Raw genomic sequence first — 25,000 nt, 5'->3', positions numbered from 1 at the left:
AACAGACAAATAATGGCGCAGTACAACAGTGGTGTGCAGAACGGCATCTCAGAACGCACAACTTGTCGATCCTTGTCACGGGTGGGCTGTTGCAGCAGAAGACCACTCCTATCAGCTAAAAACAAGAAGAAGCGGCTCCAGTGGGCACACAATCACCAACACTGGACGACTGAGGAGTGGGAAAACATTGTCTGGAATGTGACAGTGAGTACTACTTTTTTTCCATTTACTTGAATGGCCTGGTCAGTCCCCAGACCTCAAACCAATAGAGCTTTTTTTGGGGATGAGATGGAACAGCATGAAGGTTTGTATTTTTTAATTTAACTAGGCAAGTCAATTAAGAAGAAATGTGTATTTACAATGACGGCCTACCGGGGAGCAGTGTGTTAACTGCCTTGTTCAGGGGCAGAACAACAGATTTTTACCTTGTCAGCTCGGGGATTCGATCCAGCAGCCTTTCGAGTTACTGGCCCAACAATCTAAACACTAGGCTACCTGCCGCCCCAATCTGCAGCAACTGTGTGATGCCATCACATCAGCATGGACCAACATCCCTGTGCCCCAAAGAATTCGGGCTGTTTTGGAGGTAAATGGGTGGTCCGACCCGGTACTAGATGGATGTACCTAATAAACTGTCCTGTGAGCGTAGAATGTAGATCCGTCCTCTTCTGCCAAGGATTTTGCCTTCCCTGTGACTTGAGTGGAGGTTCAGAGGCATCACTATCTCCATCATAGTGAGTTACCAAGGGAACTGGGTGAGCCATTTGAAATGAAAGGTGCACATATGAACGGAAATGTGGGTGACGTATAGCCTCACACAATCACCAGATTCACGTTCCAGACAAGCCTATAATTAGACGTTCACAGGGTAAACACGTTTTAGTTCCATTGTCCCTGTTAGCTGGGCGTGTGAGCGCGATTGTGTGTGTCTGTGCGTGCGTGTCAGTGTAGGTGTTTGGATCTGAGATGTGGCAATGCAGCAGCCTCTCATTCAGTCAGAGTGCTACATCTCCTTCATTCCTTTAGTCCTTCAGGCCAATCACTAGAAGAAAAGCAGAGGAGAGCTTGCTAGCAATTCAAACGCCCACGTTTTCCTTTCCCCATTTAGCTCAAGGCTGTTCATCCTCACATCCAATATGAAGATAGGCCTTTTTAACATCTCTGAGAGTTTACCTTGAAAATGGGTCATCTTTATTATAGGAGAGCGAGATGGTCAAATATGGTCATACAACAGCCTTGAACAATAAGCTAGTTGTTCCCCGCCGCACTTATTTCTGCTGGTGTGACCTCTGTTGTTGTGTATCGCCGTGAGGATGGAGAGGTCTCACACCTTTTCTCCCTGTGGGCACGTCATCCCCATGGCAACCCTCCTTCAGGTGCCCTTGAATTAAGTACTGAGGAGCTGAGCCCCCCCCCCCCCCCCCCACCAACCCCTATACACACACAGACACAAACACACACACACCCCTGAGGCTGCCCCCACCCCTCCCGCGCTGACTTTGTCTACATGGCTTTCCCCTAGACGTAGCTCTTCCCTCTCCATCTCTCTCAGCCGCTTTCTCCGTCGTACAACTGGACGTACATGTGGAATAAGTATTATCTTGACATCTCTATTCATCTTCCCTTCTTCACCTCTCTCTCTTGCTCCTCCCTTTGTTCCATTCTCTGCCTCTCCCTTTCGCTCCTCATTCCGTCTCTCTTTATCCCTCCCTCCCTCGCTCCCTTCCATCCCTCCCTTTCTTTCCTGCTCAATACAATAGCTTCCTTTGTGCGGTGTTTGAGTGAAGAGGATACCTGGGGCAGTGCCTGCTGTTTGACTACAGTGTTAGCATTAGCTGCACTGTTTGCTTATGGGCGAGCCACATACATGCTGATGACCCAGCAACACTTCCAGGCAGGCAGCACTGCGGCTACACCAGCTCCAGCTCTGTGCACTCGTCCTGCGGGAGAACTCTGGGCCACGGCCCCTACGGCTGGCCCTGTTGTCACGGCTTCTGGCGATATTGAGAAGGAGAGGCGTTTGATAATCACCACGGTGGGAGGTCAGGTGGAGGGGACAGCGAGCTCAGCCCGTAGGTACAGAGGCATGGCCCTCCCTTTCAGACGGCAGACATTAGTATTCTTCATTCTATTCTCCCCATCACTCTGCAGGGCTGAGGCATACACACAGAGACAATCAGACACACACACTGGCGGAGGAGGAGAAAGGACACCTATGATACCCTGGCCGTTGTAGATAAGGCTTGTTGGTTTGACATTTGCAATCTTCTTTTTTTCTCTCTCCACCTTACTGATTGTGTGTCTGTGAAAGAGGCCAACACAAGCGGGTCAAACTGAACCGTTTCAAAGGCTGACAAGCACTGCATTGTGAACAGGCGTGTGTCATCAACTCGGAGCAATTCAACGAGATTGGCGTGTTATGTACAATGTCTTTTGAATGTAGTACAACATGTTATCTGCATCGGTTCCCAACCCAAACCCTTCCATTTGGCTAGAGCCCTTTCCCCCAAGTGGACCTTTGTGAGTGTGTTATTAGGCAGTGGGTGTTCAAGCAGCACTTGATGAGTACACCTATTGTACACTAGGGGATGTGTGCTACCTCAAGCCCTCTCAAAACAGATGGGCCTCCGGAGTACCCTCACTATCCACGCAGTCAACACTCGCTCGCCCGGGACACACAAGCATGCTGTATAGTATAATGGTGTGCAGTAGATACTCAATACACAGCCTTCAGAAAGTATATACACCCCTTGACTTTTTTGATAATGTTTTTTTTATTATTATGAACCCAACCAGCCTCTTCAGAGGACAAATATCTTTTTGTTTTCTTTCAGCTTTTCTGCTACATATACATACATTTGACATGTATATGTACTTTAACATACAGCAATCACATAACAATAATACCAGACACCCCTTGACTTTGTCCACATTGTAGTTACTCCACAATACTAACAAATGACAGTGAAAAGAAGGAAGCTTGTACAGAATAAATATATTCAAAAAAATATATCCTGTTTGCAATAAGGCACTAAATTAATACTGAGAAAAACAAATGTCCTGAATACAGTGTTATGTTTGGAGAAAATCCAACACAAAATGTCACTGAGTACCACTCTTCATGTTTTCAAGCATGCTGGTGGCCGCATCAGGTTATGGGTATGCTTGGGAGATTTTTAGGATAAAAAGAAATGGAATAGAGCTAAGCACAGTCAAAGCCCTAGAGGAAAACTTGGTTCAGTCTGCTTTCCAACAGACACTGGGAGATGAATTCACCTTCGACAGAGTATTGTGTGTAGATTGTTGACAAAAAAATAGAAATACAATGAAATCCATTTGAATCCCACTTTGTAACACAACAAGATGTGGACAAAGTCACGGGTGTGAATACTTACTGAAGGCGCTGTCGTGTCTGTACTTGTGCCTCTGTTACGCCCCTGAAAACAGGAGAGAAATAATCACGAGAGTGATACGGTGTTGTATTCTCAATTCAACGTTTAGTTCAATCATTTTACAAAAGTAACACATTACAAAAGAACAGAAAAACCATTATACAAATAACACAGCAAAATATCTTATTAACAACGCACATGCTCATTCACAATCGACATAAAATGGCAGCTACTCTCAGTACGATGCTATTCTTCGCTACAACCGAGCAGGGCTAATATTACTCTCTGCAAACTTAACTCTAACTTCCTCAAGATGTTACTAAGACACACCTTAAACACTCTTGACATGTTAGCGAGTTATAACATTTAAATTACTATTTTTTATCATCAATAAAGTACCTGAAAACAGGGGAGAAATCATCACGAGAGTGATACGGTGTTGTTTTCTCAATTCAACTTTTAGTTCAATGAGAAAAGACCGCGATTTCCCCAGGAATATGGGTGGAGACCAGAGCAATCGATCTCCGGCTCATAGATTAAGAGCATTTCGTAGATCACAGATTAACACTTTTAGGCACCACAAAATAAAGTAATCAACTTTTAGTTCAATGAGAAAAGACCGCGATTTCCCCAGGAATATGGGTGGAGACCAGAGCAATCGATCTCCGGCTCATAGATTAAGAGCATTTCGTAGATCACAGATTAACACTTTTAGGCACCACAAAATAAAGTAATCAACTTTTAGTTCAATGAGAAAAGACCGCGATTTCCCCAGGAATATGGGTGGAGACCAGAGCAATCGATCTCCGGCTCATAGATTAAGAGCATTTCGTAGATCACAGATTAACACTTTTAGGCACCACAAAATAAAGTAATCAATATAATGTTTACACATTACTCTCACAATTCGTATCCTTTGTACACTTGACGGATTTGAACTTGAACACAATTATATGAATGTTATCAATCTCTATCAACTAATACTGAATGCATCTTTTTAACCTTAGATGTTTTAAGATCCTCACATACTATGAACTTACTAATACTTTTTAATGTATAACAGGCTATGAATATTTCCTTTAACCTGTCACACCTCCATGCCGTGTGTGTGTGCGTGAGTGAGTGTATGTGTGTGTATCTCATAGTGATTGTGTTTTCCAGAGCTGTCAGCTTTAGGCCTCAGGCTGCTGTGTTTGAGTTGGTCCGTGTTCACTGTGCTTCTAGCTGTGGTTCCCTGCTGCAGTACGGAAGGTTATTTTGTAGGTAAGGTATGGTACCCAGCAGGACCACAGACAGGCACTGCATGAGCGTAGATAGCAGCACCCACTCGTAGCACACGCTCCAGCAGGTATATCTCACTGGTCACCCCCAAAGCCAATTCCTCCTTTGGTCGTCTTTCCTTCCAGTTCTCTGCTGCCCATGACTGGAACGAATTGCAAAAATCTCTGAAGCTGGAGACTCACATCTCCCTCACTAGCTTTAAGCACCAGCTGTCAGAGCAGCTTACAGATCACTGCACCTGTACATAGCCCATCTGTAAACAGCCCATCTATCTACCTACCTCATCCCCATACTGGTATTTATTTATTTTGCTCCTTTGCACCCCAGTATCTCTACCTGCACATTTAATCTTCTGCCGATCTACCATTCCAGTGTTTAATTGCTAGATTGTAATTACTTCGCCAACATGGCCTATTTACTTCCTTAACTAACCTCATTTGCACTCACTGTATATATACTTTTTGTTTTATTTTGTTCTACTGTATTATTGACTGTATGTTTTGTTTATTCCATGTGTAACTCTGTGTCGTTGTATGTGTCGAACTGCTACGCTTTATCTTGGCCAGGTCCCAGTTGCAAATGAGAACTTGTTCTCAACTTTCCTACCTGGTTCAATAAATGTGAAATAAATCAAATAAATAAATAAAATGAGATGCAACCTGGAATGACAGTAACATCAACATCATCTTCCTAACGGGAATATCTGCTGATTGGTTCCACGAGCCTCGTTATGAGACCATATGAACGTCTGCGGTGGCTGACATTCATCAGCAACCCAAGCAGCTCTTTCTACCCCGTAGCCATCTACCTAGCCAGCTCCTCTGTTTGAATTGATTTCCCCTGTCTTTCTTTCTTTCACATTAGGCCTGACAGGAAATAAGGTGTCATACATCCCCACTGGGACCAGAGATTTCTGCTGCCAGGTGTCCCCATTCATAGCTTTTCTATTAAAACCAGGGAGTGAGTGAAAGAGGCAGAGGCAGAGAGAAAGCACTTTGCCCAGCGCAGGTGCTGTGTAGAGGTGCTAAGGATCCTCTCAGAGAAAGTTTTGATCAATGCTCTGCCCAACCAGCACCACCGCCACCACCGCCGCCACCAGCACCGCTGCAACCGCCACCACGGGTGATTTGGTGGTTCCCCAACTGGTACGTCAGTCTTTGGGTGATTTGGTGGTTCCCCAACTGGTACATCAGTCTTTGAGTGATTTGGTGGTTCCCCAACTGGTACATCAGTCTTTGGGTGATTTGGTGGTTCCCCAACTGGTACATCAGTCTTTGGTGATTTGGTGGTTCCCCAACTGATACATCAGTCTTTGGGTGATTTGGTGGCTCCCCAACTGGTACATCAGTCTTTGGGTGATTTGGTGGTTCCCCAACTGGTACATCAGTCTTTGGGTGATTTGGTGGTTCCCCAACTGGTACATCAGTCTTTGTGTGATTTGGTGGTTCCCCAACTGGTACATCAGTCTTTGGGTGATTTGGTGGTTCCCCAACTGGTGATTTGGTGGTTCCCCAAATGCCAGCCTCCTCGTTTTCTCCTTTCAGACGGAAGGAAAAGGTGATTTTGACACTCACTACATGCAAATGTACATATACAATGTTTTGACCGTATGACAGTTGACCATGACGACAAATAGAATGGTCTTCTATGACAGTTGACCATGATGGCAAATAGACTGATCTTCTATGACAGTTGACCATGACGACAAATAGAATGGTCTTCTATGACAGTTGACCATGATGGCAAATAGACTGATCTTCTATGACAGTTGACCATGATGACAAATAGACTGATCTTCTATGACAGTTGACCATGACGACAAATAGAATGGTCTTCTATGACAGTTGACCATGATGGCAAATAGTCTGATCTTCTATGACAGTTGACCATGACGACAAATAGAATGGTCTTCTATGACAGTTGACCATGATGGCAAATAGACTGATCTTCTATGACAGTTGACCATGACGACAAATAGAATGGTCTTCTATGACAGTTGACCATGATGGCAAATAGACTGATCTTCTATGACAGTTGACCATGATGACAAATAGACTGATCTTCTATGACAGTTGACCATGACGACAAATAGAATGGTCTTCTATGACAGTTGACCATGATGGCAAATAGTCTGATCTTCTATGACAGTTGACCATGACGACAAATAGAATGGTCTTCTATGACAGTTGACCATGATGGCAAATAGACTGATCTTCTATGACAGTTGACCATGACGACAAATATAATGGTCTTCTATGTACTGGTGGATGGATTCAATGTTACATATTACACCATGTGCATGATTCATATAGTGACCGTAATGATACCACGCTTCCTCCATAAAGCACCATGGCGAAGGGATGGCTGTGTCAAAATGGCTGCCCTCCTAGAAAGTGTCTTCTCCGTCGATTCCCCAATTGCGAACTGCCCACGTAGTCACCATGCATATCTTTCTGTGGGGACTCATTTTAAGTGGTGGAGGTGGAGGACATGGTGGCCTTGTAGTGTGAGGTCCTCCTCTCATCCCGTTCCCAGCAGTCCCGGCAAGGAACTTGAAAGCAGCACCGCCAAGTATAGGGAGGTGGCAGAGCGAGAGAAGAGCGAGCACAGCATTGAAAAGCGATGGCCGGATCTTCAGAGGGCGCAGTGATGTAATGAGCATCCGGCTAGATATTAAAGCTGCCGTGGCTCGGGCCTAGCTCTGAGGATTTGTGTCTCTGCTAGACTCCTCTCCAAAGTGGCTTGTATTATGTATGGCTGCTGCTTTGAAAAAGGTCCCCCCCTTTCCCCAAGGCTGTAGGGTTTAGGAGCTGGCGCTTCATCTCCAACTGTTCTTACTTCCCTATTTTCTTTCTTTCCCCCTCTTTCTTTCCTCTCGGTCCTTTAGATCACAGTTTGTTTCTCGTTTTTTTAAGCTTTTCTGGTGAGAAAAAAAAATAGTCAAAATCCCTGTTGTTGTTGTGTTGTTGATTCATTGTTTGGCTTAGCTGTGGTTATATTTATCAACTTCCCACAGGGGAGTAGCTTTTTAGGAATCCAGCCGACGAGTTCCCAGGCAAAACAAGCTCAGACAGACAGGAAATCGGTCCAAAATGTCACTGTTCAGGTGATGAGGCGGACTTTGAGGTGCTGTTTTTTGAACTCTGGATAATGTGATTGGTTATTCCTATGGGGATGGGCTGACACATTCCAAAGCAGAAAAAGAACGAGGGAGAGAGTTCCTGACGAAAGAAAGAGTTGTACGAAATACTAATGGCGAGATGCTGCTGCATGGTGTGTCTTTTATTCTGGTGTCCAAATACGCAATCAGTGGGTTTTATCTCATCTTACCTCTATGACAAAGTACACATAAAGATAGTCATGTTTAATTGGTCTTACTAGTAGTAGTGTCAGCTGTTGTACAGTAATAGTGAGTGATAGTCGATATAGACGCAGTAGTCGATATAGAGTATTTGCTGGTGAATCTTGGTAAGAAATGATTGTTAGCTTGCTTGGTTCATTAGCCCTCCTGCTCTGCCAGGCAGCAGTGTTTCTGGGCAAAGCTTTGTTGTCTCTGCCGTGCATCTCCTAACAGGTGTCGTGTTACCTGAGTGATGCTCCTCCTCCTTCTCTGTCCTGTCCCTCTTCAATGCTCTAATCACCACCTGGGTCGTCAAAGGAAAACGCCACGCAAAAACTATCTTTTATTCTTTCTTTTTTCTTATTTGTCTACAGTCCCAAAATGTTGTGCATGTCAGCAATCAAGTTTAGAAGAGATTGGAAAACTCGTCACCGTGACCAGGTGACACTTTGCTTGTTGAAAAGTTGCCTGGTGACATGTGAAACATTGGGGCTTGTTGTTTAACTACTCCCATACTCAGACACTATTTCTCATCATCCCACAATTCATTGGGAAATTACATCCATGTATTTTCGATGTTGTAATATTATGAAGTTACGCTAGATTTCACTGACTGTGTTCACAGGGGATGGAATGGGATGCCGATAGCGATTTCCACCTGGGTTAGTTCCTCCAGGCTATTAGGAATGTAAGTCTCGATGGCGCTGGATAGGATATTGGAATTTTGATCTTATTCTTTACGTGAATCAGGTTTCTCAGTTCAATTATATTACTGTATGTATGTGGTGTAGGTACGGTATATAGTCTATATAGTGCATATGACTACTGATGTTGGTGTGCCACAACTAACCAACATTTCCCTTCTGCAGTTGTCTGTGAAACAACCCCACAGAGAGATATGTAACCTAGAAAATGGAGCCATCTAAGAAGTAGACAGACTATATCCCCTGCTGCCTCGCCCACGCAAAGTCACACACACACACACACACACACACACACACACACACACACGCAAGTCTATGAGACACACGCACACACAAACACAAACAAATTTCGTAGCCGAACAGGGGAAGTGGAAAGAAAACCATCAGAAGTTGGCTCCTCCGTCTGAGACATCTGTGTCAGGGCTCTGATGACTGACAGACACTCTCTGAATCCATCACACTAAAAACCCTCCCCATTCGCTGCTGCCCCCTGCCACTAACGTGCCAGCAAGTCATCTGCTCAGAACAGCCCACTGGGCTTAAATCAGAGGGAGGAAGGGACAAAGAGGAGGAGGAGAAGGGGGGGGGGGGCAGATTAATTGAGGCAGTGGAGGAAGGAGAGAGACATGCACAGTAGGAGGTGGGGAAGGAGGGAGGAAGAGAGGGAGGGAGGGAGAGGGATGCTGAGAGAAAGATGAAATCGGCAGTACAGTGCGTTTGAGGCCCGTCTAGCTCATCCTCTAACACAGCGTTTCCCAAACTCGGCCCCGGGGCCCCTGTTCTGGTTCAAATAATCAAAGGTTGGTGATGAGTTGGTTATATGAATCAGTTGTGTCGTGCTAGGGAAAGACCAAAACGTGTACCGGGTGGGGGGCTTGGGATCGAGTTTGGGAAACCCTGATCTATGACCCACTCCCTGGGATCCATAGGACCCTGCTCTGAGCGCTGAAGCCCCACTTGGACCCACTGTTCTAGGCCACAATGCCTCAGCCTCTTCCTTCAGAGCTCCACTCCACCGCGTCACCTGGGAGGAGTGCTTGGATTTTCTCCCTTTCTGAAAGGTGCAAGTCTAAAGCCCTAGCTATGGAAATGCTATTCACCCATGGAGCACACCTAAATAATGCATAAATAATTGACCATGTAGCCATCTTGGAGATATCTCCATTTCAATTTGAAAATGTAGCATTAGATCGCTGCTCTGCCTTTTGGCTAAGATCAAGTGTCGTATCTTCTTATCAGTTTAATATCTGATACCTATCGGTGGACTACATATTAAATGCTCCCGAGTGGCGCAGTGGTCTAAGGGACTGCATCTCAGTGCAAGAGGTGTCACTACAGGCCCTGGTTTGATTCCAGGCTGTATCACAACAGGCCGTGATCAGGAGTCACATAAGGTGGCCCACAATTAGCTCAGTGTTGTCTGCGTTAGGGTTTGGCCGGGGTAGGCCGTAATTGTAAATAAGAATTTGTCCTTTACTGGCTTGTCTAGTTAAATAATGGTTCAATATTTTTTTCAAAGCGTACAATGACCGCTAACACACACTGACTGTTAACACAGCCGTGGGTGTAGACCGTGTGAGCGTACCAAGTAATTAGGCGTCAATCTAAAGCGGGAAGGTGGAATAAACGAGTCAGGAAAAAGGTTTTTCTGATTGAACACGGTTCTCTATTGAGAGTATTTTGTCAACAAAAACATTCAAACATAATCAATGAAAAATCTTCCAAGGAAAAACACACATCTTCTTCTCCAGATGAAACAAGAACACAATAGGATAATCTTTAAACTACAACAAACATAAATCACGGTTTTGTCACCGTCTTAGTGGTTCTTTCAGCACAGCTTCTCTCTCTCGGTGGCCATCTTCCAGAGATAGTTTCCCCTCTCCCTTCTGGTTCCATTCTCTCTTTTATAGGGGAAGGAGAGTATCTCATTAGTACCGTCAGCTGTGCTTAATTGACTCTGGTTACCTTGTCTCCCAGGCTCTGTTGGGCAACTATCCATGAGCCCAGCCTGCCCTCTAGTGGTCCGTCCACATACCTTCCCCCCCAGGACCGAACCGGAGGGTCGGGCGCCAGACGCACCGTCTTGGTCGCGTCGGGACAGCGCGTCTGCATTCCCGTTCCTCGATCCGGCCCTGTGGATGACATGGAAAGAGAATGGTTGTAAAGACAAAAACCATCTGGCTATTCTGTTGTTATTGTTTCTCTTACCAGCCATCCACGTGAGGGGCGCATGGTCAGTAACTAATGCAAACCTCCGACCCAGTAGGTAGTACCGGAGATAATCGAGGGCCCACTTGATGGCTAAGGCCTCTTTCTCTACGGTCGCATACCTCTGTTCCCGATCGCTGAGTTTCCTACTAATGAAGAGAATCGGCTTCTCTGCTTCACCTTTACCCTGAGCTAGTACGGCCCCGAGCCCTGTATCCGAGGCATCGACCTGCACAATGAACTCTTGTGAGAAGTCCGGAGCCTGTAGAACGGGTTCAGAACACAGGCCATCTTTTAACAATTGAAAGGCCTCTTCTGTCTCGTCTTTCCACTCTACCTGGTTTGGCAGGTTTTTCCTGATGAGGTTTGTGAGGGGGTTGGCAATGGTTGCATATCCCGGGATAAAACGGCGATAATATCCTGTTATCCCTAAGAAGGCCCGAACGTCTCGCTTGGTCCGGGGTCGAGGCCAGTCACGAATTGCCCTGGTCTTCTCTGCCTGTGGGCGTATTTTCCCATTCCCCACGGTGTACCCCAGGTATTCCGCTTCGGACAAACCCAGGCAGCATTTATTTGGATTGGCTGTCAACCCTGTGGCTTCCAAACTCACGAGCACCGCCCGTAATCGCAGGAGGTGACTATCCCAGTCCTCGCTGTGGATGACCACATCGTCTATGTACGCGCTGCATACTCTTGATGGGGCCGTAGAATGGCATCCATGAGGCGTTGGAAGGTTGCAGCGGCACCGTGCAGTCCGAAGGGCATCCTCACATACTGGAAAAGCCCCTCTGGAGTGGCGAAGGCAGTCTTTGGGCGATCCTCCGGAGCCACCGGCACTTGCCAATATCCCTTCGTCAAATCCAGGGTAGTGATGAACTTGGCCTTTCCTAAGCGCTCCAAGAGTTCATCCACGCGGGGCATGGGATACGCATCGAATGTAGAGATGGCATTCACGCCCCTAAAGTCGTTGCAGAGTCTCATACTACCATCGGATTTGGGGACCAGGACTATGGGACTGGACCACTCACTCGTCGAGGGCTCGATCACGCCCATCCTCAACATCTCCCTCACCTCTTTCTTAGCGATGACTCTGCGAGCCTCAGGAATCCTGTAAGGGCGGATATGCACCTTCTTGCCGGGTTCAGTGTGGATATGGTGGAACAGGACATCTGTTTGTCCTGGGAATAGAGAGAATATTCGACCGAAGTTCATAATCAGCTTGTCTAGCTGTCTTGACTGCTCCGGTAGGAGAGTTTGGCCACGGCGCACCTGTGGTAGAGCCTCCTCTTTTCCTTTGCCCTCCAGGGCCATCAAAGCCACCTCCTCCTCTCGTCCATGGTATGTCTTCAGCAGGTTTATGTGATAGATTTGGACCTTCTTCCTCCTGTCAGGTTGCTTGATGAGGTAATTGACCGGTGAGACCCTTTTCATTACCTCGTAGGGCCCCCTCCACTGCGCCAGCAAGCGATGTTCGGCCGTGGGCACAAGCACCATCACTTTCTCTCCCACGGTGAACTCACGGGGGGTCGCAGACTTATCATAGGCCCGGCCTTGGGTCCTTTGGGCCTTCTCCATATGCTCCTTGACCATGGGCCACACTGCTGACAGGCGGTCTCTCATCAGGGTAACGTGTTCTATTGTGGATCGAAAGGGGCATGGTTGGGTCTCCCAGGTCTCCTTGGCTAAGTCGAGGATTCCTCGACAGGGTCTGCCATAGAGCAATTCAAACGGAGAGCATCCAGTGGATGCCTGGGGTACTTCTCGCAGGGCAAACATTAAGTGTGGGAGAAGCATGTCCCAGTTTTTCCCATCTCGGGACACCACCCTTCTCAACATGCTTTTTATCGTTTTGTTCAAGCGTTCACACAACCCGTCTGTTTGAGGGTGGAATATGCTTGTACGTATCTGTTGAACCTGATATAACCGACACAAGTCCTTCATCAACCGGGACATGAACGGGGTTCCTTGATCAGTCAAGATAGTCTTGGGGAGGCCCACACGAGAGAACATCAGGAATAACTCCTTGGCAATTCCCTTTGACGACATGTTACGCAGGGGTATGGCCTCCGGGAACTTGGTAGCGTAATCTATAACCACTAGGATGTACTCGTGTCCTCTGGCGGACTTTGGGAGGGGTCCTACGAGGTCCATAGCTATGCGTTCAAAGGGAGTCTCTATGATGGGGAGAGGAATCAAAGGGTTACGTAGGTGTGGCCGTGGGGCTGTACGTTGACATTGATCACACGTCCTACAATACCTGGCCACATCCCGGGTGACCCGGGGCCAATAGAATCTCTGCATGATTCTGTCAATAGTCTTGTCTCGTGCCAGGTGTCCTCCTAGGACGTGGGAATGGGCTAACTGTAGAACTGTATCTCTGTATGGCCTAGGCACCATTAGTAAGTCTCCCAGGCTCTGTTGGGCATCTATCCATGAGCCCAGCCTGCCCTCTAGTGGTCCGTCCACAACCGTGTATCGATATGTGATGCTAAGGCTTTTAACACAACCAGATATACAGTATACCTGTGCTCATAGGATTATAATAGAGAAGGAGTGTGGCACGAGCGGGTCAATATTCACTCGTGATAGCGATGACTTGGGAGGCTATAAAATAGATTGGCGCTGTATGATGATGCTAAGGGAAAGGGGCTATAAAATAGATTGGCGCTGTATGATGATGCTAAGGGAAAGGGGCTATAAAATAGATTGGCGCTGTATGATGATGCTAAGGGAAAGGGGCTATAAAATAGATTGGCGCTCGCTGTATGATGATGCTAAGGGAAAGGGGCTATAAAATAGATTGGCGCTGTATGATGATGCTAAGGGAAAGGGGCTATAAAATAGATTGGCGCTGTATGATGATGCTAAGGGAAAGGGGCTATAAAATAGATTGGCGCTGTATGATGATGCTAAGGGAAAGGGGCTATAAAATAGATTGGCGCTGTATGATGATGCTAAAAGGGAAATGATGATGCTAAGGGAAAGGGGCTATAAAATAGATTGGCGCTGTATGATGATGCTAAGGGAAAGGGGCTATAAAATAGATTGGCGCTCGCTGTATGATGATGCTAAGGGAAAGGGGGATCCCTAGTCAGTTGTACACCTGAATGCCTTCAATCGAAATGTGTCTTCCGCATTTAACCCAACCCCTCTGAGTCAGAGAGGTGCGGGGGGCTGCCTTAAATTGGCATCCACGTCATCGGCGCCTGGGGAACAGTGGGTTAGCTCGGGGATTCGATTCAGCAACCTTTCGGTTACTGGCCCAACACTCCAACCCGCCAGGCTACCTGCCGCTAAGGCACCAGGGGGGGAAGGGGATCCTATTGGGCATAGTACAATGGTGCCCTGGCGTCTTCCTTACGAAAGGAGACGTGTCTTTAATCTGTCTGAGACGATAACCGTTACGTCTGCTTGATCTAAGTGGTGGGAGACGGAGAAGAAAAGGCTTATCAAATGGCCTGTATGTAAAGCAAATCGCTCCGTCTTCCCTCTCCAAAGCTTACGCCCTCATCCTCCTACTCTTCCTCCTCTGTGCTACTACTGTGCTCTTATTGGGTGGAAGAGAATTGACAGCCAATGGGCAAAGTCTGTTGGCGGGATCAGCGGCTCAGAGTGGCAGTAAATCAGGAAGCAGACATTTGAGGCTCACAGTATCCTCCTAGCTGGCTTCACTGATCATTAGGATGCAAATGAACAAACTTGACTTGTTAATGCTTGTTTATGCTCGAGGTCTAAATACCTATTTTCTCTCCCTTCTCTGAGTATTCTCTCTCTCCCTCGATCCCCCCATTGCCCAAATTGAAACGGGCATCTAACATTTTCTCTAAATACTGGGAAATTCACATTTAATGTGATTCAGTAATTTGGGCCTCTCTAAGCATTTTTCTATTAAACTTGTATGTGGTGTCTTAAAAAAGCTTGGGGCTGCCCACAGTAGCACAGCACATTGCCGTTGTATATTCATTGAGCCGTGGTGACGAGTGGCCAACACAGTGAACTCTGATGATCCTGCTGTCTAGATGTGATGATGTTATCTCCGCCTCATCCAGTATTGGCTCCTAGAACAATGGGGATCAATAGCCTCTTGTTCTTTGGCGATACGATTGATGCAGTACTTCACAATTGTCTTTTAACACGCATATCTTATTGGAGCAAGATGTACTCTGGGAAAGGTAAGGAGGTCTGAGGAATAAGTAAACCCGAGGTCCTTCAGAATGGCTTTGCCCCTTCACGTTTCTAGCTCAGGTGAGATGGATTGCTAGCGACTAGCGTAACAGCTAATTACTACCCAAACAAACAGCTTCCATCTGGGCTTGATTTCTCAGACGCTGTCAGCCGACGTCTACCCCTCTGTCTGGCTCCTTGAAACATGGCCCCGTCTGGGGGCCGATGACACTCAGCAGCCATGATTTATTGCCCGTTTTAGCCCTTATCGGTGCTTCCTGCGGCACTTTACCTCGTCTTCCTCTTGATTAACATCTCCCCCTTGTTGTGGTGCTCGGTTTTTACCACCCATTCTTCTTTTAGAGTGGAGTTGGTGAAGAGAGGAGCGTGAGAGCGAGCGAGCAAGGGAGTTGATAGTTTGGGTGATTTGTGGCCCCTCTTGGGAACCATGGTTTCCATTGGGGGTCATCAGCTCCCCGTCTCAACCCCCCCCCGTGGAGGAAATGCGTTCCTTATCTGTCAGTCATCCGTCTTGCTGTGTCAGTTTCTCTCCCCCCCCCTCGTTGTAGTATCTCAGGCAGGGAAGTTCCCAGTCCGCCAGCTATCTATCATACTACACTCACAGGTGTAGAGATTATGGTGCACAGGCAACACTTAAGGGATTAAAGGGTACTACTGCAGTACTACAGTTTAGCCAGTTATGATTGGCTCTCAGTCTTATAAGTGTCAAGAGTCAATCCTATCCATGTTGTTGTAAGGCCACTGTTGTGCAACTGTAGAGCTCATAATTGAATTTCCGTTGCTGAACAAAATAAGGAACTCTTGAAAACAAGTGAGTCCTCTTATGAAAAGTCTATAACTGTATAACTGTACTCATCCAATTTGGTGATACAAACCTTGCAATCAAAACTTTTGTTTCAGGCTACTGTGAGCTGATTGGCCCCTTGAAACCAGAATAATTTAGCGTGACTATACTGAACCAATCAGAGAATGGCTTCTGACTGTATTGGCATGAACATACGTAGCCATTTTTAGCTCCGGTAATAGGTCAAATTGATTTAAAAAATGAATTGACAATAGACTGCACTGCTGAGTACTCAGACAAGCTGAAAAGCATAGATCAGACTCCAAACGCATCCCGCTCAGTGATTGGCTCCATTTTAACAATCATAAGAGACATAAGTGCCACACAACCCCGGTATTCACGTGCACTTTTCAAATGACTTCCTAAGTGCAATTTGATTTGAGCTGCGTTCCCTTCCTGCCAAACCCATTTCCCATGTTAAATGTTGAAAGATTGCATGCGTTTATCCCATTTGAAAATTATACACCTGCCCCAAATGAAAGGACTAGAGTTTATCAGAATTTCCCACCAGTCACATTAATTACATGGTGTCATTTTACTCCCAACCGTTGGTTATGCTCTGTCAAAGCTCAGCGCCAATTATAATTACACTCTGGCATGCTGGGAATTAGCACTGTCCACAAGCGGTCGTCTGGACGAACATCTGCAGTGGTAATGCGGACATAGAAGTGCTTCCTCCGCTTCTAATTGAAGTTCCAGGTCACATAACTAATGTAAAGCTAATGTACAGTATGTATCTTCATGTGTACATGAGCATGTTCATTAGATTTACATTTAGCTTTCCCTGATAATGTTTGCATACTATGTGCTGGGAGTCTGTGGGTTTGTGTTTGAGGGCCCCCGTGATTCGCAGGAGGCCAGGTAGATGGAGAAGAAGAATGGAGGGGAGCGGAGAGATGCAGGGGAGAGAAGGCACTATGATTTCTCTCTGTCTTCGCCACCGAGAGGTGACCTCTAACTCGGCGATATGAAGTGTCACGCAACATTACCTCTCCCTTCTCCCAGACGCAGATGTTTTATTTTGCGCCACGCCGCGGAGGGAAAACAATTCCTTTTCCTCTTTGATTAATGTCTGATACGTGGGCCGCCGGGACACAGGCAGGGGAGGTTGTGGAGAAAATAAAAAAAGGTTTCCTTTCTTCTCTTCTCCCTCTCCCTTTCTCTTGTATGGTTCCCTGTATCAATTAGTCTTCGTGACTGGGTCTGCCCTACGTCTGTCTGGTGACTGGGTCTGCCCTACGTCTGCCCGGTGACTGGGTCTGCCCTACGACTGTCCGGTGACTGGGTCTGCCCTACGTCTGTCCGGTGACTGGGTCTGCCCTACGTCTGTCCGGTGACTGGGTCTGCCCTACGACAGTCCATCCGTCTGTCCGGTGACTGGGTCTGCCCTACGTCTGTCCGGTGACTGGGTCTGCCCTACATCTGTCCGGTGACTGGGTCTGCCCTACGTCTGTCCGGTGACTGGGTCTGCCCTACGTCTGTCCGGTGACTGGGTCTGCCCTACGACTGTCCGGTGACTGGGTCTGCCCTACGACTGTCTATCAGTCTGTCCGGTGACTGGGTCTGCCCTACGACTGTCCGCCCGTCTGTCCGGTGACTGGGTCTGCCCTACGACTGTCCATCCATCTGTCTGGTGACTGGGTCTGCCCTACGACTGTCCGCCCGTCTGTCTGGTGACTGGGTCTGCCCTACGACTGTCCATCCGTCTGTCTGGTGACTGGGTCTGCCCTACGACTGTCCATCCATCTGTCCGGTGACTGGGTCTGCCCTACGACTGTCCGCCCGTCTGTCCGGTGACTGGGTCTGCCCTACGACTGTCCATCAGTCTGTCTGGTGACTGGGTCTGCCCTACGACTGTCCATCCATCTGTCTGGTGACTGGGTCTGCCCTACGACTGTCCGCCTGTCTGTCTGGTGACTGGGTCTGCCCTACGACTGTCCATCCATCTGTCTGGTGACTGGGTCTGCCCTACGACTGTCTATCAGTCCATCCGGTGACTGGGTCTGCCCTACGACTGTCTATCAGTCCATCCGGTGACTGGGTCTGCCCTACGACTGTCCGCCCGTCTGTCCTGTGACTGGGTCTGCCCTACGACAGTCCATCCGTCCGTCCATTGGCTGGGTCTGCCCTACGACTGTCCATCCGTCCGTCCGATAGGGTGGTTAATTACCATGGTATGAGGCCCTGACTCCCACCTGTCCCAGTCCATCTCCCACCCAGCATGGGTGGTAATTACCTGTCAACCCCACACCATCAGATAACAACACTGACATTCCATTGGATAAAGTGTCTCACTCTTAACCTTCAACGCCGATTCATTATTTGTTTCCACAGTGAGGAAGGAATAAGAATGTCAAATGTCATTGGCGGAGCTGGCTTTTAGGGGGTTTGGCATGTCGTGTGTGATCTTAATCACACTTGGGCCCTTTGTGATGTGATGGTGGTCTGGCCGGGGTTTTATGGGGAGAAATGCCAGCGGTGACACTGTGACAGGCCGTCCCCGTGGAGGGAAGCTGCCAGAAGGATATCAACTCTGACATGTCAAAGGTACGGCGATGGGCTGACGACGACGCAGGCAGTGGTGTCACTGATTGCTCTGCCTAGCGGGCCTGTCAAGTGACCGGGTCCACGTTGTTACGTGGCCATGCTGTTAAACATTAGATACAAAGCCAACATTCTGGGGTCTGTGGGGGCCAAGGAAACGACAACCCTGTAGTACGCACAGCCCTCTGCTGGGCTGAATTTCTGCAGAGAGACAGAAGGAGGGGGAGAGATGGAGGAGGAGAAAGGAGGGGGGACAGGAGGAGGGGGAGAGATGGAGGAGGAGACAGGAGGAGGGGAGAGATGGAGGAGGAGACAGGAGGAGGGGGACAGGAGGAGGGGGAGAGATGGAGGGGGAGACAGGAGGAGGGGGAGAGATGGAGGAGGGGGAGAGATGGAGGGGGAGACAGGAGGAGGGGGAGAGATGGAGGAGGAGACAGGAGGAGGGGGAGAGATGGAGGAGGAGACAGGAGGAGGGGGTGAAATGGAGGGGGAAGTCAGGAGGAGGGGAGAAATAAAAAGTCTGAAAAGTAAAAGAGTGTTGAAAAGTAACTTGAAAACTGAGCTGTGTGTACAATAGTTGTGTGTGTGTGTGTATGCCTACTTAAATGTTTTGGTGTGTGACGGAGATCTGTTGCCAAACCCATTACGGAACCGTGCAGCACATCTTAAATTGCCATATTTTTGTCAAGGACTGCTCTCCTAAGCTCAATTTTTTTTGGAGGAGTGGAAACAGGAAATTCATCATAAGGAAGCAAAGTGAAGTAGGCGGGGGAGGGAGCTGAAAAGGGGTGAATGGCCCTAGCAACCAGAGTATCTGGCAAGGTGACTTTCAATCTCAAGAAAGTAGTGCTCGGCATTGAGAAATGATTGGCAGGGGAATATACATCCACCTTGCTCTTTCCATAGCAGAACGTTATTTGCCCAGGTATTAAATCCTTCAGCACCGTTTAATATATTGGTTACAGCTACGCAGGTTATGTTTGATGATCTTTTACTCATATTTGCACAAGGCACTCCCATGTGAAGACACTTCCACTTAATAAGGAAGCAAAAAAAGGGTTGTAGCTAGACATAATAATTGCAATGTCCCTGGCTGAGCATCACCGCAGACCAAACCCACTCTTTAGTCTGAAGAAAATGCAGTAGATGCCAGAGACTGATCGAAAATAGAGGACCTCTTGGATTGGATACCTGACTAGAGACATTCATCTCTGGTTACAGGTGGAGATTGAGCAATTGTCTCTTGCGTCTTGGAAGGTCAACGGTAGCGTCTGCATTGGAGCCCGAAAGGCCAAGTGTCCAGCCGCCTACTGAGATAAGAGCAGAGAGACAGGGGGGAGGAGATGTAGAGGCCAGGCAGGGGTGTCGGAAGTGGCAAACGTTAATTCTGTCCATCAGAGTTCCATGGCTTGTATGCAGCTCAAGAGAGTATGGCTTGTGGGGGAGGGAGAGCGAGTGAGCACTTTGGTTCGAATCACTGTCATTATGCAGCGCGGCCTTGTTTGCAGGAGTGTAATCAGACAACACAGACATCAGCTAATATGTGATTTTTTTTCATTAGCCACCAATGCAGCAACCTTTGAGGCTATTGATGGTTGTTTAGCGGGATGGCTTTTGTTGAATGGAAGGACTAAGGGACAGAGACCATATCCAGGGCGAGCTATCAGTCCAGTGGTTATTAACCAACGGAGGGGCTGACGAACAATGTCCTCTCCCTGAAAGCCGCTGTTTAGAAACCTTCCCCGATGGGCAATTGCAGGACTAGGAAAGGACAGATGGTGGTAAATGCTACTATTGTGTCTGTAATGTGGCATTGTATGCTGAGGCTGACTTTATTACATGATCTGAATAGCCATTCAGCAGATGTTGTTAGCCAGAGAGACTTGCCTCACAGTCGGTGCAGTAACAGTCAGGAACATTTCTTGAGGCAATTGTGACAATCAACCCAGGAACTTTGCCACCATCTAACCAACCAGCACTCGCTTTGCTCTGGACTCTGCTGATCAATGACCAGCAGACAGTTTCTAGGCCTCCTGCTTGTGATTCGGTGGACAGAGCATGCGGATGCAGTAGAGGTGAAGCGTCAGCTGTTTATCAGTATATCGGTCCCAGCTTTGAAGCGTTTGCATAGACTTTGCCTTCCAGATGATATAGGGGTGAACAGGCCATGGCTTGAGCCTATCATGTGACCCAGAATATTACCCAATAGAGCAGGACCCAGAGCCGGGGCAGAGGAGCCAACAAGCCCAGTAAATACGCTCCATTTTCTTCCTCATAACCCCCAATGTTATTACCTGGGCCTGCCTAACTGACTGACGCTTCTCTCAGTGTATAGGAGAGGCAGAGTGAGATAGAGAGACCATTGGGCTGCCAAAGTACACAAAGTTAACACCAGTGGTGGTCAGGGTGGAAAGTTAACACCAGTGGTGGTCAGGGTGGAAAGTTAACACCAGTGGTGGTCAGGGTGGAAAGTTAACACCAGTGGGGGTCAGGGTGGAACGTTAACACCAGTGGGGGTCAGGGTGGAAAGTTAACACCAGTGGTGGTCAGGGTGGAACGTTAACACCAGCCACATGTAACCATGGCTCCCGGGAAGGTGGAATGGCCGGTGGGGCAGCGCTGCTACCCGCCGAGTTGTTGAGGGGCAGTGGGGTTACCACCGTGGCAGGCTGCCCCCCAGACGACCCGCGGAATTGCTCCAGCAGTATGTCCAACGCCCGGTCATGGCGCTCAGCCAGTGTTAGGACCCCCTCCACCAGCCCACAAAGCAGTTCCCCGTGCCTAACAATGGGTCTGCTGGGTCAGTCATGGCCAGGTCGTACTATCAGGTATGAAGGTAAGACCCAGATGCAGACCACGTCAAATAAACAATAGTTTAATATTCCAACAAGGACAGGCAATAGACTGGGCAAGGCAGGCAGAGGTCAGTAAACCAGAGGTGGGGCAACGGTACCGGGCGGCAGGTAGGCTCAGAGTAAGGCAGAGGTCGGTAATCCAGATGGGGGCAAAGGTACAAGTCGGCAGGCAGGCTCAGGGGCAGGGGCAGGAAGAGTGGTCAGGTGGGCTCGGAGTCAGAACAGGCAAGAGTCAAAACCAGAAGTACGAGAAAAAAGAGACTGGAAAAAGCAGGAGCCTAAACACAAACTGCTGGTTGACTTGAACAAACAAGACAATCTGGCAACAGACAAACAGAGAACACAGGTATAAATACACGGGGGATGAGGAAGATGGGCAACACCTGGAGGGGGGTGGAGACAATCACAAAGACAGGTGAAACAGATCAGGGTGTGACAAAAGAGGCAGCTGAACATTTTTGTCTCACCTATAATGACTCAAATATTTGAGTGTACATTGTGCTTGACTGTGTGCTCCTGAATTTCAACTTAGGTGCACATGTACTCCTTGTAAGAAATATCAGCGTAGAACTATAATCCTAAATAAGCTGTACAGCATTTTGTGGCAGGGCGCTTTGTTGATTCTCGATGTTCAGTTGTACAACTGTTTATTTGTATTTGAAATACATTGATAAAGCAACTCTGAAATGTAGCAAAATACCAAATAAATTCTTACTAATAAAACATTTCCTGTTTTAGAAACATCACAAAGCATAATCATCCGTTTAGTGATTGTTTTGTGTGTAATTATGGCAAATGAAATGTTGCTCTGGTAAAAAATCTGAGTGGCTGGTAGTTTTTTTCATTTACCTGCCACAGTGGCTGGTGGACCAAAAAGTGAATTCCCCACCCGTATACTGGTGTCATGATAGATAGTGAGTGGGTGGAGTGTTTTGGTGAAGGACAAAGAAAGCAAACCGAGTAGTCACATCAGCCACTGCAGTTCAATGAACTGAATTCTGTCAATAGCTCACCTGGGTTCCGAACGGAAGCTAATCACTGAGCGATGTTGTGTCCTCAAAGGAAGGGCAAGACGTTTGTTCTCCTGAAGCCAAATCTGACACAGCTTGTTGCTCAGGAAATATTGATGCTTGGTAGGGGGCGTCTCCCAGGCAGTATCCAGTTGGAGTCAGATTGGCAGGTTGATCACTTCCTATTAAAACGACAAGGGCTCTCATCACACAGCCCAGCAGGTGGTTACTGTGGCGACGGGGTTGCCAACCAAAGACACCTTTGAAGGACCCCAGTTTGCCAGGCTGTCCAGGAAATAGCTTTCTGACCAGATGTCTGAAGCTAGGTGCAAAATATTGTAGTTATTAGCACTAAACAGAAGAAAACAGACGACTTGAACATGTTCAGTAGGATATGATCATTTTTGCCTATGTTGCGAAATACACTATCTATGCAAAAGCATGTGGACACCCCTTCAAATGAATGGAAGAACTTAACTGGCCTGCACAGAGCCCTGGCCTTAACCCCTTCGAACACCTTAGGGATGAATTGGAACGCCGTCGGCGAGCCAGGCCTAATCGCCCAACATCAGGGCCCGACCTCACTAATGCTATGGTGGCTGAATGGAAGCAAGTCCCCGCAGCAATGTTCCAACATCTAGTGGAAAGCCTTCCCAGAAGAGTGGAGGCTGTTATATCAGCAAAGGATGGGATGTTCGATGAGCAGGTGTCCACATACTTTTGGTCATGTCGTGTATGTTGCTATGGTGTGAAGAAATGAATACTTCCTGAAACTATACTTAGGTTGTATAGTCCTGTATTGTCATCTGTTTCTATAGATCTTCTGCAGACACATAAGACAACAGATGTAGACAGAAGAAGTGGAGCTGAATGGTGTCTTATCAAGGCTGCAGAGGGGAAGAAAGGAGGAGAGAGAGAGGGGACAGAAAATAAGAGGAAGAAAACATATAGAAACAATGAAAAGGAAGAGGATGGAGAGAAGGGGGAAGTAGTGAAGCCTACATGAAGAGTAAGGGGAGAACAGGAGGAAAGAGGGAAGCAGCATGTTCGGCACCTACCTAGGGCTATCTGTATCAGGGGTAAGGCCCTAACTCCGCCAATTAAAACTTTCTCAGACTTGCAATGCCAGCCTGCTTCTGTTATGCAAAAAAACTCTCTCTCTTTCTTTTTCTCTCCCTCTTTCTTTCTTTCACTCCCTCGCAAGCTCTCTTTTCTCTTCTGTGTGGATGAGGCCTCTGTTCTTTTGATGTTCAATGGGAGAAAAACCATGCAGAGAATATCACTCAGCGAGAGAGAAAAAGAGGGGGATTAGAGAGCAAGACAGAAATAAAGAGAGAGAAACAGAGAGAGAAACAGAGAGAGAAACAGAGAGAGAAATAGAGAGAGTAGCAGAGAGAGAAATATAGAGAGAAATAGAGAGAGAAACCGAGAGAGAAACAGAAAGAGAAACAGAGCGAGAAATAGAGAGAGTAGCAGAGAGAAATATAGAGAGAAACAGAGAGAGAAATAGAGAGAATAGCAGAGAGAGAAATATAGAGAGAAACAGAGAGAGACATATAGAGAGAAATAGAGAAACAGAGAGAGAGACACAGAGAGAAAGAGAGAGAGAGAAACAAAGAGAGAGACAGAGAGAGAGAGACAGAGAGAAACAGAAAGAGACAGAGAAAAACAGAGAGAGGGAGACAGAGATAAACAGAGAGAAACAGAGAGAGAAACAGAGAGAGAAGTATAGAGAGAAATAGAGAAAGAAACAGAGATCGAGACAGAGAGAAATGTAGAGAGAAACAGAGAGAGAGAAACAGAGAGAGAAACAGAGAGAGAAACAGATAGAGGGGCAGAGAGAGAGGCAGAGAGAGAGAAACAGAGAGAGAGAGGCAGAGAGAGAGAAACAGAGAGAAAAACAGAGAGAGAAACAGAGAGAGAAACAGAGAGAGGGGCAGAGAGAGAGGCAGAGAGAGAGAAACAGAGAGAGAGTGGCAGAGAGAGAGAAACAGAGAGAGAGAAACAGAGAGAAAAACAGAGAGAGAAACAGAGAGAGGGGCAGAGAGAGAGGCAGAGAGAGACAAACAGAGAGACAGAGGCAGAGAGAGAGAAAGAAAGAGAGAGAGAAACAGAGAGAGAGAGACACATAGAGAGAAACAGAGAGAGAAACAGAGAGAGAGAGACCGAGAGAGAGACACAGAGAGACAGAGAGAGAGACACAGAGAGAGAGAGAGAAATTGAGAGAGAAACAGACAGAGAGAGAGAAACAGAGAGAAGCAAATGGGGGAAATATAGAGAGAAATAGAGAGAGAAACAGAGAGAGAGAGAGACACAGAGAGAGACACAGAGAGAGACACAGAGAGAGAAACAGAGAGAGAGAGACAGAGAGAGAGAGACAGAGAGACAGAGAGAGAGACACACACAGAGAGAGAGAAATAGAGAGAGAAACAGAGAGAGAGAGAGAGACAGAGAGAGAAACAGAGAGAGAGAGAGAGAGAGAGAGACACAGAGAGAGAAACAGAGAGATAGAGAGAGAGAAACAGAGAGAAGCAAATGGGGGAAATATAGAGAGAAATAGAGAGAGAGAGACAAAGAGAGAGACACAGAGAGAGACAGAGAGAGACACAGAGAGAGAGAATTGATGGGAATTGA

At 47.3% G+C, this 25,000-nt stretch overlaps 1 protein-coding gene and 1 pseudogene across 1 annotated transcript in view; both read left to right on the top strand.

Moving 5' to 3' along the window:
- Nucleotides 1–25,000, top strand: part of LOC115133629 (neurexin-2-like) — a 566,883-nt gene that overhangs the window by 263,698 nt on the left and 278,185 nt on the right. The window lies entirely within an intron of this gene.
- LOC115133885 (U2 spliceosomal RNA) lies at nucleotides 9,907–10,030 on the top strand (annotated as a pseudogene).

The sequence above is a fragment of the Oncorhynchus nerka genome, linkage group LG8 (assembly GCF_034236695.1).
Source record: "Oncorhynchus nerka isolate Pitt River linkage group LG8, Oner_Uvic_2.0, whole genome shotgun sequence".
Lineage (NCBI taxonomy): Eukaryota > Metazoa > Chordata > Actinopteri > Salmoniformes > Salmonidae > Oncorhynchus > Oncorhynchus nerka.
Note: the sequence above shows the minus strand (reverse complement) of the source record. Positions and strands in the feature narration are given on the sequence as shown.